Here is a 15,552-nt window from a genome sequence, read left to right as displayed (position 1 = left end):
CAGAGAAGGGGCAGCAACCCGCAGCGCCGGTGGAGGAACCAGCCATCACGCAGGAGAAGAACTACCGTGGTCAACGCGCGGACAACAGGAGGAAGAACGTTCTCGTGAGGGGCATGTCCGCAGCATAGCGCCGCGCGGAGGCCGAAGCGAGAAATAATGAGCCTGGGGCTTTCCACGACAGAAGAAAAAAGTGGCCTGGCGGGCGGTGGAAGGAACTCAGCTCGGGGAGGCAGGGAGACAGCTGGAGAAGAGAGCTCAGAAGGCACAGATATTATGATGGACGCAGAGAGGTGTGGGGCCGGGGGCAGAGGGGTGAAGAGGAGCCTGGAGCCGGTGTGGGTGAGCCGGCAGCCACAGCTCCGCGGTGAGGGCAATGCCCCCGGGCGCAGGGGGATTGCTGGAGCGCGGGGGCAGCTCCTCTCTGCAGCTAGACGGGAGGACAGGCGACATTCACGTACAGAGCCAGGGATGGCGAGGTGCCTACGAGGCTTCACGTCGAGGTCAGGCTCTGGGAGTGGAAAACGGAACGCAAGGGATGATCTAATCCAACAGAAGGAGCGCGGAGTTGCGGGGAAAGGTCTACCCAAGGCTACAGGGAACGACACACCACCTGGGGAGCTCCCAAACCATGCTTTCACCATCGCTCCTGACACAGGCATGCGTCCTGGACAGTACTAAATACTTACCCCAAACTTCCACCTTAGTTAGAGATAACAGGTGTGCCACAGAGTAAGACAAAAAGGAATGCATGACTTTAAAAGTGGAAATCTTGCAAAATTACCCACAGTGACTGCTTTTCATACCAAAAGAGTTTGGCATCACTGCCTCAGGCCATGAACTATTTTTTTCGTCTTTATAATCATCAGATCAGGAATTTAGCTCAATCATTCCAAATGTCACTGATTTCAAGTATCTGCCAATGATGCTAAAGAAAATAATGACTTAATTTCCCAACTAAATTTCAGGCAGTACATTGCGGGCAAAATTACTTTTTGTTCCTTTTGCTTCTGTTTACAATTTATTACAGTTTTATTTTCAACATCGCACCCACATTGCCTGTGCACAAAGCACAGATATGAGAAATAAAAGGAGAAATAAAGCAGAGTATGGAAGCTGTATTGATGTGACATTTCTATAAACACTGCTTTAAAATCCAGCTTCATAATAACCTACAATTAATGGTTTATTGCTCCTTTTCAAAGCTTGGCTTCTAGTTAAAATTTTATGGTAGCTAGGCATTTAAGGAAGGGATAACTAACGGAACTTCTCAAGAAATATAAGTCCACTAAATGAAAATTATAGTTTAATACTGTACAATTAATGGATATTTTAAAGTTCACCAGTTACATTAAATGAACATGAAAAACCAACTCAAAATTTAAATATTTGCACTAATCTTTTTAACTTTACCTGATACTCGTGACCCATCATAAATAACAAAAATACTTCTGAGTCTCCTATGAAAAATACAATGATGCAGACATTCTAAGTTTATTATGTTGTATAGGAACTCCTACGGAGTTTTCAAAAGTCTGCACTAATAAATTCCTTTCTCAGACAAGTTAAATATCCACCTTGAAATTATCTCACAGAAGATAAACATCCATGAAATTAGCACTAGCTCATTGAATAAGAAATTATCAAACTGTTAATGGTGGCCATCTTCCCTGGTGGCTCAGATGGTAAAGAATCCACCCGAATGCAGGAGACCCAGCTTCAATCCCTGGGTTGGGAAGAGCCCCTAAGAAAGGAAATGGCAACCCACTCCAGTAATTCAAATTGTTATTGGAGAAGGAAATGGCAATCCACTCCAGGACTATTGCCTGGAAAATCCCATGGACAGAGGAGCCTGGTAGGCTACAGTCCATGGGGTCGAAAAGAGTCGGACACGACTGAGCGACTTCACTTTCAAATTGTTATACATGGTGGCAAATAGTTGTAGATAACTTACTATGATGATTACTCTGCAATGTATATGAATACTGAGTCATTACATTGTACATCTGAAACTAACATGTCATATACCAATTACATCTCAATTTTTAAAATCAAAATATTAAATTACTGAATTGTAATTATGTGACTTGTAGCAAATGAAGTATCATATTACTACCCATTAAAAATAATTACATGAATGCTGTATACATGTGAAAAAGAGAATTTGAGGTCAAGCTCTTCCAGGGCAGTCGTCCTATTTTATATGCTTATCACACTGCTGGGTACATCACCAAACACAGAAAGGAAATTCAGAAGAAGTATCTGATTACAGTGACAGCATTTCTTTTTTTTTTTTACCTTTTAAAATTTCTTTTTATCAAAATTTGCTGAGGACTCCCCTGGTGGTACAGGAGATAAGAATGTACCCGCCAAGGAGGTGCATTCAATCCCTGGCCTGGGAAGACCCCACGTGCTGCCAAGCAATGGAGCCCAGGCGCCACGACCACTGAGGTCCACGTGCCTGCAGCCTGCACTCCACGCCAAGAGGAGACGCCGCAGTGAGAAGCCCTCCCACTGCACCTGGAGGGCACCTCCCTGTGCTCACTGCAGTCAGAGAAAGCCAGCAAGCAGCAACCAAAATAAAAATAAATCAAAATTCATTAAGTTAAAAATCTGCTAAAGTAACTCGTGTTTATTGTAAGATTATAATAATCCAAAATTATAGTAATACACGAAGTCACCCAGGTTCTACCCTTGGCTCACAGGTAAGTTAACTATTTCATACGTATTTATTGGAAAATATTTTGATGCTTACAAATATGTATGTGTGTAAACGTGTACATATACATCCCATTCTTTACAAAAATGCGGTTATACTATACATAGTGTTTTGCAACTTCTTTCATTCACTTAAAAATGCATCTTTGACATTTTTTATGTCATTATCCATAAAGCTCCCCTCTCTTTTTTGAGGCTTGTATAGTATGCCCTTGCTTGGATAAAAGACAATCTATTTGGCCAGTTGGGCTTCCCAGGTAGCACTAGTGGTAAAGAATCCACCTGCCAGTGCCGGAGACGTAAAAGACTCGGGTTCAATCCCTGGGTCGGAAAGATCCCCTGGAGGAGGGCGTGGCAACCCACTCCAGTGTTCTTGCCTGGAGAATCCCATGGACAGAGGAGCCTGGCGAGCAGCAGCCCATAGGGTCACAAAGAGGTGGACAGGAAGTGACTGAGCATGCAGGTACATACTAATGGATGTTAGGATGTTTTTCTTCAGATTTTTTCACTCTTATAAACAGTGCAATCTTTTAGTACTTTTATAAAAGCTGCTGCAGAACTAATTCATAGCAGAGAACTTTTTGAGTCAAGGACTAGAAATACTCAGGATGTTAACAGATGTTGAACTGGCCATCACAAGTTGCCTACCACCGCACCCAACAGCAGATTGGGACACCTATTCCCCGCCTGCATTCACCAACACAAAATGCATCAGTCTTTCTACTCTGCCCACTTGATACTATTTTAAACTTCATGGAGTATATTTTAGATTAAATCTGCCATAATCATTTAAAGCACTTCTGGCTTTATAACTAGGCATTTCACTATTAAATTTTAGCACTCACCGGATCCTGGGTTACATACGTTCTAGACAAAAGTAATTATGTGACAAAAGATGCTTCCAAAGGTACATATCTTATTATTACATAAATCATCATTGGAAAATTTTTGAAAAAACAAACATAAAGAATAAAATGAAATGATATCATCATTTAAGAGACAAAGCTTTTATTCTAGGCATGTATTTAATGCACCTGTACTGTTTTTCTTAAAAGGTGATCATAACATATACTATTTTATATGTTGATTTATTAAATTAACAGGAATAATAACCCCATAATCTTAAAAAATGTTTCCACTACCTCTTTTTTGGGGTTAATTTATCTTTAATTGGAGGATAATTTACAGTATTATGTTGGTCTCTGCCATACATCAACATGAATCAGCCATAGGTATACATATGTCCCCTCCTTTTTTAAATTAAACTAATTTCTACTTTTTATTGGAGTAACATTGATTACAATTCTGTATGGGTTGTAGGTACACAGAATCTTTTTCAGTCACACATACACATGTATCTATTCACCTTTGGATACTTTTCCCAAATAGGTTATTACAGACTGTTGATAGACTTCCCTTGGTATACATAGGGTCCTTGTTGATTATCTACTTAATAGTCTTTTAAAGAATATGATTTTAAAAGCTCACATAATAGGTCTTAAATTATTTAACAGTTACCATTGGATTTTTATTTCTGATTTTTCATTATTATAAATTATGTAGAAAAATTTACTAGACTACACCTCTGAGTATTCTGTGAGGTTAGAGAGATTCCTAAGAGAGCTGGAACAGATTCTTTGTCTTAAGATGATGAACAATGTTTCTGTGCCATTAACTCCTTAGGTTGTCTTCGTGTGGAGACCCAGCCCCATCTATGTAGTGCTTGCTCACTTCCTTAGCATAAGGCAGGCACCACGGCTGGGCTGAGATTATGTTTATAAATGTGTCCATTTTTACTTTTTTATTTTTGCAAAATTGTTCATAACTTTGAATACCAGTATATTTGATTCACAAAGTAGTAATCATGGAAAGACTTTTACCATAGTTTTCTCAGAAACCATCAATCAAGGACAGAAAACTAGGGACAAGAGCATCTGAATAAACATTTACAAGTGTTGGTCTTTATTATCTTCACAGAAATGATTCTGAATTAGACCACAAAGGAGCACTCAAAACCATTCTCAACACAGAAAACATCCAGGCCAAATGATCTTACAGAATTTGTATAACCAAAAGAATCCTATACATGTAGAAATTCTAAAACATGCTTGCAAACAACCTCCAGGTTAGAGGAAAAAAATCAAAACAGTACTGCTTAAAAATGAACCATAAAACCATCAAGCTGCTGGAAAAGTAATACTAGGAAAATTTTGTCTTAACTCCCTGTTTAGAAAATAAGAATAATAAAAATAAGTGGCCAAAACAGGCATGTGAAAAGATGCTCCACATTGCTAATTACTAGAGAAATGCAGAACAAACTCCAGTGAGGCACCCCTCACACCAGTCAGAATGACAGCATCAAAAGTCTACAAACAGTAAATGCTGTAGAGGGTGTGGAGGAAAGGGGACCTTCCCACACTGTTGGTAGGAACATAAATTGGTGCACTGAGTATAGAGAACAGTATGGAGGTTCCCTAAAAAATAAAAATAGAGCCACCATATGACCCTGCAATCCCACTCCTGGGCATATAGCCAGAGAAAGCCCGAATTCAAAAACACACATGTTTATAGCAGCACTACTTACAGTGTCTAGGACATGGAAGCAATCTAAATGTCCATCACAGATGACTGGATAAGGGGATAAGGAAGATCTCTTACACACACACACACACACACACAGGAGTGGCCACACAAAAAGTGAGACACTGCCATTCACAGCAACATGGGTGGATCCAGAGACTGTCACACTAAGTGAAGGAAGCCAGACAGAGAAACACGAATACTGTATGATACCTCCCAAATGTGCAATCTACAAAATAATACAAGTGAACACATATACAAGAGAGAAACGAACCCACAGACACAGAAAACAAACTTACAGATAACCACACGGGAAAGGCGGAGGGACAAATTAGGAGTTTGGGATTAACAGATACACACCACTATACACAGAACAGCTGGACAGCGAGAATTCACTGCAACACAGGGCACTATGTTCAGTATCATGTGATAAACTATAATAAAAAATCAGAAAAGGGTGTACATATATATAAAACTTTAAAAATATATATGCATCATTTTGCTATACACCAGAAACTGATACAACACCATAAATCAACTATACTTCAGTAAAGAAGGAAGTGGCCTAAATTTTCAATCCAAAAAACTAGAGAAAGACAAACAAAATAAACATAGGAAAGGGCAGTTAATAAAAGTGACAGAGAGGAAGAATGAGAAACCAGAATCCAAAGAAAATAAACAAAAAACAGTAGAATTGATCAGTAAGCCCCAAACTTGCTAATTTTCAAGGTCAAATTAAACAAATCTTTGTCAAAATGAGTTTTAAAAAGAAAAAGAATATAACTACTTTGAAAGGAGAGCAAATCAGTCAATCCTAAAGGAATCAACCCTGAATATTTATTAGAAGGACTGATGCGGAAGCCGAAGCTCCAATACTTTGGCCACCTGATGTGAAGAGCTGACTCATTGGAAAAGACCCTGATGCTGAGAAAGATTGCAGGCAGGAGGAGAAGGGGACGAGACAGGACGAGATGGTTGGATGGCCTCACTGACTTAATAGACATGAGTCTGAGCAAACTCTGGGAGATAGTGAAGGACAGGGAATCCTGGCGTGCTGCAGTCCATGGGGTGGCAAAAAGTTGGACATGACTTAGTGACTGAGCAACAACTACATAACTATTATTTTTTAAATCCAGAAAAATGTAATCAATTTAATATGAATAAATTAGAAATAAATGAAAAAAACAATTTTCTAAAAAAATATGACTATTACAATTAGCTCAGAAAGAAGAAAACCATTGAGATCAATATTCTAGAAAAAATCAAAAAGGTAGTCAAAGATCTAGCCTTTGAAAAGGAACCAAACTCAAGTCATTTTAGGTGAATTATAGCAAACTTTCAAATAATAGGTAAATTTTATATTATATAAACTATTCAGGCTCTTAAGGGAAAAACAGAAGGCCACTCAGCTGCTTCTCTGAATCTAGCAGAAATTTTCTTAGATTCAGGACTCTTGACACTTTGGACAGGATCATTAATTGCGGGGAGAGACAGGGGCCCTGCTCCATGTACTGAATGGGTTAACATGACCCTGATACTCAAGCCAGACGGTACCAACCCAGAACAAAAACAACAGATTGTTCACACTTATAAACAAAGGTTCAAAAGCCCTAAATAAAATACTGGTTAGTCAATTTATCAAGAACAGGCCAAATTTATTCCAGAAATACAATGGTGGTTTTGTAAGAGAAAATTCTGTGAAGATAATTACTGTATTAATAAAATACAAGAGAAAAATCATGAAATTTGTTAATTATTACAGAGAAAAGATTTGATAAAATGCAAAACACATTCATGGTAAGACTCTTAACAAACCAGAAACAGAAATTTTCCTTAGCCTGAAAAGAGGAATTTACAAAAAAATAATGGTAAACTTTTTATTTAATGATGAAATGCTGGAAGCATCCCAGTTGAAGAATATGACTTGTACTGGCCAAGGCAGCATCACAGGAAAAAGAACAATATATGCTGTTGTTATTGCTTAGTTGCTATGTCCTGTCTGAGTCTTTGTGACCCCATGAACTATAGCACAGCAGGCTCCTCTGTCCATGGGATTCCCAGGCAATAACACTGGAATGGGTTGCCATTTCCTTCTCCAGGGGATCTTGCTTACCTAGGAACTGAACCTGTGTCTTCTGTATTAGCATGCAGTTTCTTTACCAGTGAGCCACCTGGGAGCCCCCATGTAAGATATACACCAGTGAAAAAAAGACACACAACCGTCTTTATCTGCAGATCTTTTAAATGTCTGCATGGAGAGGCAAGAGAACCAACCAGCAAACTTTGAGATCTATGAAGATGCTAGCCAGCAAGGATGCCAAATACAAGCTCAAAGACAGAAATTATTATCTTTTGTGTACATTAGCAAATCAATTAGAAAGACTTAGAAATAAGCCCATGTGAAAATGCCTGACATACAAGACTGTTGCGAAGAAAATAAAACGTTACTAAAGGATATAGAGAATTAAAACAGAGACGTAGCTTGTCCCTGGGTGGGAAGACTCAATAGTACAGAGACTTTGAAAGTGAGAGTCTCTCAGTCATGTCCAGCTCTTCAACCCCATAAGGCCAGAATACTGGAGTGGGTAGCCGTTCCTTTCTCCAGGGAATCTTCCCAACCCAGGGACTGAACCCAGGTCTCCCGCATTGCAGGCGGATTCTTCACCAGCTGAGCCACCAGGGAAACCCATAGAGACTTTAACTTTCCCCCAAATTATTTATAAATTTAATAAAATCCTTAAAAAAATACCAAATGGAATTTACAAGAAATCTGACATGCTGATACAAATAATTAAAGCAAATGAATAAACATACAAGATAGTTGAGGCAATCTTTTTTTTTTTTAATGTTAAGAAAAATATGAAATGCTTCACAGATTTGCATGTCATCTTTGCTCAGGGACCATGCTAATCTTCTCTGTATCATTCCAACCTTAGAATATGTGCTACCAAAGCAAGCACAAGGCAATCTTAAAAAGAAAGAACACGTCTTACCCTACTACTATATACACACACACACACACACACACACACATATATAACCCATTGTGAATACATAGTGATTAAAACAGCACGATACTGGTGCAGGAATTGATGACCAGATTCATACACAAGAACATATACTTGAGAGACAATCTGATGAATACAAGGGAATTCAAAATATAATAAAAGTGGCATTCTAAATCATGGAAAGAGGATTAACTACTCAACAAACAGTGCTGTAATAACTGGTTTTCCATTTGCAAAAAGCACAAAATAAAAAATAAGTTTCTTCTTAACACAAGTGACACACACACAGATTCCAGAGTAATTAAAGGCTTGAACCCAAAGTAACGTATCAGCAGGACTAACTAGATAATCTGGGGGTCCAGTGCAAAACAGAAACGCAAGGCTTTCAAAGATGGCAACAGCTGAGAATCAGGTGACGTGCCCTCTGGAATCCTAAGTATGCAGCCTTTTGTAACTGGCTTCTTTCACTTAACATATAACGTTTTCAATGTTCATCTACATATAGCATGTACCACTACTTCATGTTTTTTTTCATTGTTAAGCAACACTCCATGGTATGGATGAATCCATTTTATTTATCCATTCATCTACTAATGAATATTTGGGTTGTTTTCACTTTTTGAGTATTATGAATAAAGCTGCTATGAACATTCATGTATGAGTCAAAATGCTTTTTTTAAAAAATTAATATTTTATTTATTTTCTTTTTTCTTTTTTTCTTTCTGTGTCTCGCTGCACGACACACAGGATCTTAGTTCCCCAACCAGGGACTGAGCCTGTGCATTCTGTATTGGAAGCAGTGAGTGTTAACCACCGGACTGCCAGGGAAGGCCCAAAATGCTTCTATTTTTATAAAAAAAAAAAAGGCTGAAAATTCTATATAAATGCATGCTGGATGATTTAGAAAGCAGGACAATTAAAGTACATGTTTTTCTTTATTCATCCAAACAAGTAATCCTTAATGAATCAAATGAGCCATTTCAAAAACAATAATGAACAGGAAACAATCATTGGTATCATACTAACCATAATTGGCTTTCATATTAACCTTCTCTTAAACGCTAAATTTTAAGAAATGAATTTTTCTAACTGGAGAAATACCCTTGACTGGCAATTAATTTACTGATTAGAATTTTCCGATGAGAACGGAGTGAAAGGGCTCTCCGACAGTAGCAGGGCGGGGGTCTGGAGGCTGTTTAAATCTTTCCAATCACAGCAGTAATGGAACATTTTGGTGGCAAAGATGCTTCACACTTTAAGTGGGAGTGAATTTTTATAATAATTATTTGGAATGATAAAATAAAAGGAATCAAGACTACTGAAAAGCAGAGGATACTGTGCTTTTTAAAGCACTTCTTCCCCATGGATGCACTGAATTGCCCTTCCAAAGGGCAGAGGCACCAGACAGGTGAGATGAGGCCATCGGAAGACTTTGCAGGCGGCCCCTGCCTCCTGCCTGGCTCAGTACAAGCTGTTACGCCGTCAGCCTCACTTGCTCTGTGCGCTTCCAGAGACAAAGGCGCCATCCCTTCTTCTAAGGAGCTCACTGGTAAGCAGTCCAATCCCGTGAAGGTGACCGTTTCAGGAAAACTTTATTTGCTGCTATTCTAGCAATTTTGTCTGAGCTCCCACTGCAAACAAGGGTGACTGGTAAGAAAAAATCTTGAATCTTATGTTCATTCACTTACTCCTCCTATGTGGGAAAAAAATATAAAAGAAAGACTACCTGATTATTATCTGATTAAGAGGCAGAAGGGGAAAAAAAACCCTATTAATCCTTTTTAAGAGTTATAGCCTAAGAAGAAATGTGAAATCCATTTACCTATGACAGGACTGATTACCTATTCGGGCTCTTCGGTGAACCGTAGAGAGGACTACGGAATCCAAAGTAAACGGCCACCCCAGTCCCCACTTAGATGCGAGATGAGCAACATGTTACGCCCGGAGCTTCCGGGGAAGTCATCTGTCTGCAGCTCCTCATCCATTCTCTCCCAAGGTACACAGTGCTTAGGATCTCAGAGCGACCCAGACAGGCCTATCTGACCCTCGGCGTGGCTAAAATACTGTATGCAGGCCACACAAACGCTGCGGAGGGTCTTTCCCGGTGGCTCAGGGGCTAAGATCCCCACACCCGCAGTGCAGGGGGTCCCTGATTTAGAGCACTAGACCCTGCGTGTGGCAACGGACACCCGGCACAGCCCGACAGATAAAGAAAACTTTTCAACTGGGCAAAGCGCTCTGAAATCCATGAAGTAAACCAAACAGAAATAAACTGAATTCATTTTTAAAAATAAGATTTTAGCTTTTTCTTTGCTCTTCTTCCTCAATCAAGGGCAGGTAGAGAGGAGCGAGGTCCAGACACCCCCAGCTGGGCCACCCCAGGCCCCTGGGACCCGAGAGCCAGGAAGCCGGGGCTGGCACAGGGCTCAGGGCCGCCTCCACTCCGCTCCCCACGTCCTGCCACTCCAGGCCCCACTTAGAAGCCAGACGAGCAACATTTGGCGCCCGGAGCTTCCGGGGAAGCTCTCCTACTTCACCCTCTGCCCAAACCCTGCTGCATCCCGGCCTCGCTCTCCATCACTTCATCCCCCCAGAGGCCCCTCTGCTTGCAGGGGTCCTGACCTGCAGGGGGTCCCTGCTCCCCGGGGATGCCCACTGCCAACCAAGGGGTCCAGGGTGAGGGCAGGAGGGAGCAGGATGCGGGGGCGGAAACAGTCAGGGTCAGAAAGGCCCCTCCCACGCAGGAAGCCGGACCACGCGCCCAGCGTGCAAGGCTGTGGTCGGGGCCGGAAAGCCTTCGTCTGTGTGAGCGCTCTGATGCACGCAGCTGTTCAGCAACTGTGTGCCCGGGAGGCCCCGCTGGGCACCCTGACCCAGGACTGAGGAGCTCTTCTCGGTGCCCACAGTTACAACCTCTGAGTGGTGAACCCAGGAGATGTTCAACAACCACAGCACAATACTTAAAAATATGAGCCCACTACACAGCAGTGAGATGATTATGAGTATGATGGAGAAAAATAAAACAAGACAGGGGAACAGGAGGCCACAGGTAGGGGACAGACAAATGCTGGTAAGAGCCTCACTGAGAAGAAGGTGTCTGAGCCAAGACTTGAAGGAGGTGCGGCTGTGCACCCGGACGTCTGCAAGAGGGGTGCTCCAGGCCGAGGGGAGCACAGCCGTGCCTGCGGCAGGAGCAGCAGGGGCTGGGAGCACAGGGTGCTGAGGAGATGGAGCTGGAGAATCGCTGGAGGAAAGGCTGGTCCAGATCACTGCTGGACCACATTGTGGATTTGAGCTCTGATTCTGCATTCAGTTCAGTTCAGTCGCTCAGTCGTGTAAGACTCTTTGTGACCCCATGGACTGTAGCACGCCAGGCCTCCCTGTCCATCACCAAATCCCAGAGTTTACTCAAACTCATGTCCATCAAGTCGGTGATGCCATCCAGCCATGCTCTGTCGTTCCCTTCTCCTCCTGCCCCCAATCCCTCCCAGCATCAGAGTCTTTTCAAATGAGTCAGTTCTTCCCGTCAGGTGGCCAAAGTACTGGAGTTTCAGCTTCAGCATCAGTCCTTCCAATGAACACCCAGGACTGATCTCCTTTAAGATGGACTGGTTGGATCTCCTTGCAATCCAAGGGACTCTCAAGAGTCTTCTCCAACACCACAGTTCAAAGGCATCAATTCTTCGGCACTCAGCTTTCTTTATAGTCCAGCTCTCAAATCCATACATGACCACTGGAGAAACCAGAGCTTTGACATGATTCTGCATGAGCTGAACGTAAGGGAAATGAGTGCTGGGGTGTGCCTGACCACACCCTCCGGCTGCTGGGACAAGCCAGGCTGGAGACGTGCGGGCTGGGACCCAGGTGAAGGCAGTGACGGGGACAAGTGGTCAGAGGCCGACGTGCTCTGGAGGGGCGCGGGGAGCGGGCTTCTCTAATGGACTGAGTGGGGGACGCAGGAGGAGAGCTGCTGCGTGGGTTTGCCTGGACCACCGTAACAAGCGCTGCAGCCTGCGGCTCAGACACCACCGATTCCTTTTCTCACGGCTCAGGGAGCTGGCAGGCTGAGGCCGAGGTGCTGACCTGTGGCCTCCCTCCTTGTCCTCGGGACACCGTGTGCCCTCTCTGCTGTCACGTGGGCTCCCCTCATAGGGACAGCAGTCCTACTGAAATTGGAGCCCATAGCAATCACCTCACTTAACCTTAACCAGCTCTTTTAAAACCCTACCTCCAAACACAGTCACAGTCTAAGGCATGGGGGGCTTAAGACTTCAACAAACCTATTTTGTGTTGTTCAGTCACTCGGTCGTGTCTGACTCTTTGTGACCCTGTGGACCAGGGCACGCCAGGCTTCCCTGTCCTTCACCGTCGCCCAGAGTTTGCTCAGACTCATGTCTACTGAGTCGGTGATGCCATCCAACCATGCCTGTTTTGGGTAGACACACGTGGTGTCGAGGGCACCAAGGTTTTCGGCCGGATCACCGAAGCGCCACCTGAGCCCGCTACTGGAAGACACTGAGAGGCGGGCATGAGCGGCGGACATCCGCCTGGACGGCGATCTTCGTAGGAAGGACAGCTAACGTGAACGGGTGCTCAGCACGCGTGAGGCACCACACTAAGCACTCTGCGCTCACTACTTTGCTGAGCCCTCACTGAAGCCCTGTAATGCCAGGATTACCATCCCCACTCACAAATCAGGAAGCCAAGCCCTGACAAGGCGACAGGACGGGCACCAAGTCACTCAGATAGCACGGTGAATAAAAGGGGTTTGGGTTCCAGCACCCTGAGTGCAGCAGGCGTGCCCCTGACCGCTGTCTGCACTCGTCTGCCACAGAAAGCCACATGGGATGGCAGGAAACCATCGATATGATCAAAACCAACCTGAGTATGGCAAGAGTTCAACAAGCTCCGCTCCACACTGGAGAAGCACCCACAGATCCAAAAGGCGGCTGAGCCTGCTGTCCCATCCAAGCTCCCCAGAAGAGACTTTAATTCAAACATTCTCTATTTTATAATGCTAAAAATAGTGGGAACAACATAAATGTAGCTGGTTAGAAAATTATGTTATAATCTTACAATAAAACACTATGCAACCATTAAACAATGATGAGCTACACACCAATTACATGGACAGGTGTGTGTGTGTGTGTGCCTGCGTGTATGCGTGCACTCAGTCACTCAGTCATGTCCGACTCTTTGCAACTGACTCTTTGCTCATGGACTGTAGCATGTCAGGCTCCTCGACCCATGGGATTCTCCAGGCAAAAAAACTGGAGTGGGTTGCATTTCCTTCTCCAGGGAATCTTCCCAACCCAGGGACGGAACCCACAACTCCTACATCTCCTGCACTGACAGGCATTTTCTCACTGCTGGGCCACCTGGGAAGCCCACGTATCTGTGCTACATGGGTTTGTTTTTTTAATTAATATATAAAAACATAGATGAATACACACAAAAAAAGAGATAGTAAGAAACTGGGTTATTTTCACTTTCTTTAGTAAATCTCTCTACTGTGATTTTTTCTATAGTAAATACGCATTGTTTGTAAAATCAGGAAAACAGCAATGCTATTAGTATCAGCAACTGAGAATAAATCTTTACCTACAATGCTGTTCAACCTTCCCCCAAGCTCAAGGGCTCTCAGTACAGGCTGACGTCCTCGCCTCCCAGGAATCACTTCTCTTGGGCAGCTCTGACAACCCCCAGAGCAACCCCCAGGGGCGACTTGGCACGGGAGGCATCTGACAGCTGGCACAGAGGGTGAGCCCGCTCACAGTTTCCCACTCACTCAGACTCAGAGAATCAACTCTCCCCAAATGAAGTGTCTGACCTCAACAAGGGCAGGTGTATTACTCAGCCAGTATTTTATTAAAATATCACATGTCAAGATGGCCATTTATCAAAGTCATTCGAGGATTATAAAGAAAAGCACCAAGGATACCGTTTAAAAGGAGGCAGCGAAGGGCATGAACCGGAAATCAGGGGAAACGCTCAGGGCCAAGGCAGCCCAAAAGCCATCAGAGCCTCGTGCGCAGTGCGCACTGGCCGGCACTCCATCTCTGAGCTCATCCTTCTGTGCACACGCCCGGGAAGCGCCATGACGACCAAGGTAGGAAGGCGCGCCGGCCCAGGACCGCCGCCGTTTTTAACACGTGGCCTGCGACACTGTCACAAACTCCTCTCCCTGTCTTAAGAGGAGGCGCCCCGGTGACCTGGATTGTCATCTGATAACATCGCTCTTTCCCAAGTTCTGGGAACGCTGTTTCTTTTATTCCTTGCTTTTGAGGAGGTGGAGGGCAGGCATGGGATAAAACGGGGCAGAAAAAAAGGCAAAGGAGGAAGACAGCTGGTGAAAACAGGAGAAAGGGAAAGAGAGGGAAGTCCCTCGGTGGTGTCTGACTCCGTGCGACCCCACGGACTGAAAATAGGAGAGGAAGCAGTGAAAACACTGAAAACGAATATGGAAGTGGGGAGAAAAGGGTCCCTGAGAAAGAGAACAGGACCACCGAGCAGAGTGCAGGGGGCGCGTGTTATAGCGCAGTGAGCGGGCCCTGCCGGGCCAGGAAAGCACCAGGGAAGGCGGGGGGCAGACGGAGGCCCCGGGGCCCCAGGTGGGGGACACGCCCCGCTCCTGGGGCGGGCTTCCTGGTCGACCAGCGGAAACTGCACCAGGAAGACTGTGGACCCTTCCACCCGGCGGCCCTCTCCTCCTCTCACATCCCAGCCGCAGGGAAGCCCTTCCACATCCTGATGTGGTAAGAACCCCGCTTCTCTAAAGAGAGGAAAGAGCCACGTTCCCCCACGAACCACTGAGCGTCTGCTCGCAGGCGTGTGTACAGGGGCCGCGGCATCTCCCCTGCAGGCTCTCACAGGAGGCTTCCCACCCAGGGGTGGACTGGTCCATGGACTGGGGGCCCAGGGTCAGTAACCTAGTCAGATTTTGGAAAGCAGCTCTTCACACAACCGTTGGTTTCATCCTGGGAACCCAGGTGCTCCACTATTTCCCATCACCCTCGCTTCTTTGAGATTCCATGTGACAAGCTTTCTATTTGACGACATACTTTGCGAAACATCACGGCTAAAAAGTGAAGAACAGGTTTGCTCTTAAAGGGACTCACAATCCACGGGGGAAGCAGAAACACAATTTCTGTGAGCCAGGTGAGCCCAGTCGCTCAGTTGCGTCCGACTCTTTGCAACCCCGTGGACTGTAGCCCACCAGGCTCCTCTGTCCATGGGATTCTCCAGGCAA

At 44.3% G+C, this 15,552-nt stretch overlaps 1 protein-coding gene and 1 non-coding gene across 2 annotated transcripts in view; both read right to left on the bottom strand.

Annotated features, from left to right (window-relative positions):
* Nucleotides 1-15,552, bottom strand: part of PLCL2 (phospholipase C like 2) — a 211,260-nt gene that overhangs the window by 129,360 nt on the left and 66,348 nt on the right. The window lies entirely within an intron of this gene.
* Nucleotides 8,149-8,255, bottom strand: LOC113899839. The gene has a single exon (XR_003513015.1). It is a non-coding gene; the product is annotated as a U6 spliceosomal RNA (small nuclear RNA).

The sequence above is a fragment of the Bos indicus x Bos taurus genome, chromosome 1 (assembly GCF_003369695.1).
Source record: "Bos indicus x Bos taurus breed Angus x Brahman F1 hybrid chromosome 1, Bos_hybrid_MaternalHap_v2.0, whole genome shotgun sequence".
NCBI classification, from domain to species: Eukaryota; Metazoa; Chordata; class Mammalia; order Artiodactyla; family Bovidae; genus Bos; species Bos indicus x Bos taurus.
The sequence above is the reverse complement of the archived record's forward strand: the minus strand, read 5'-3'. Positions and strand labels throughout refer to the sequence as shown.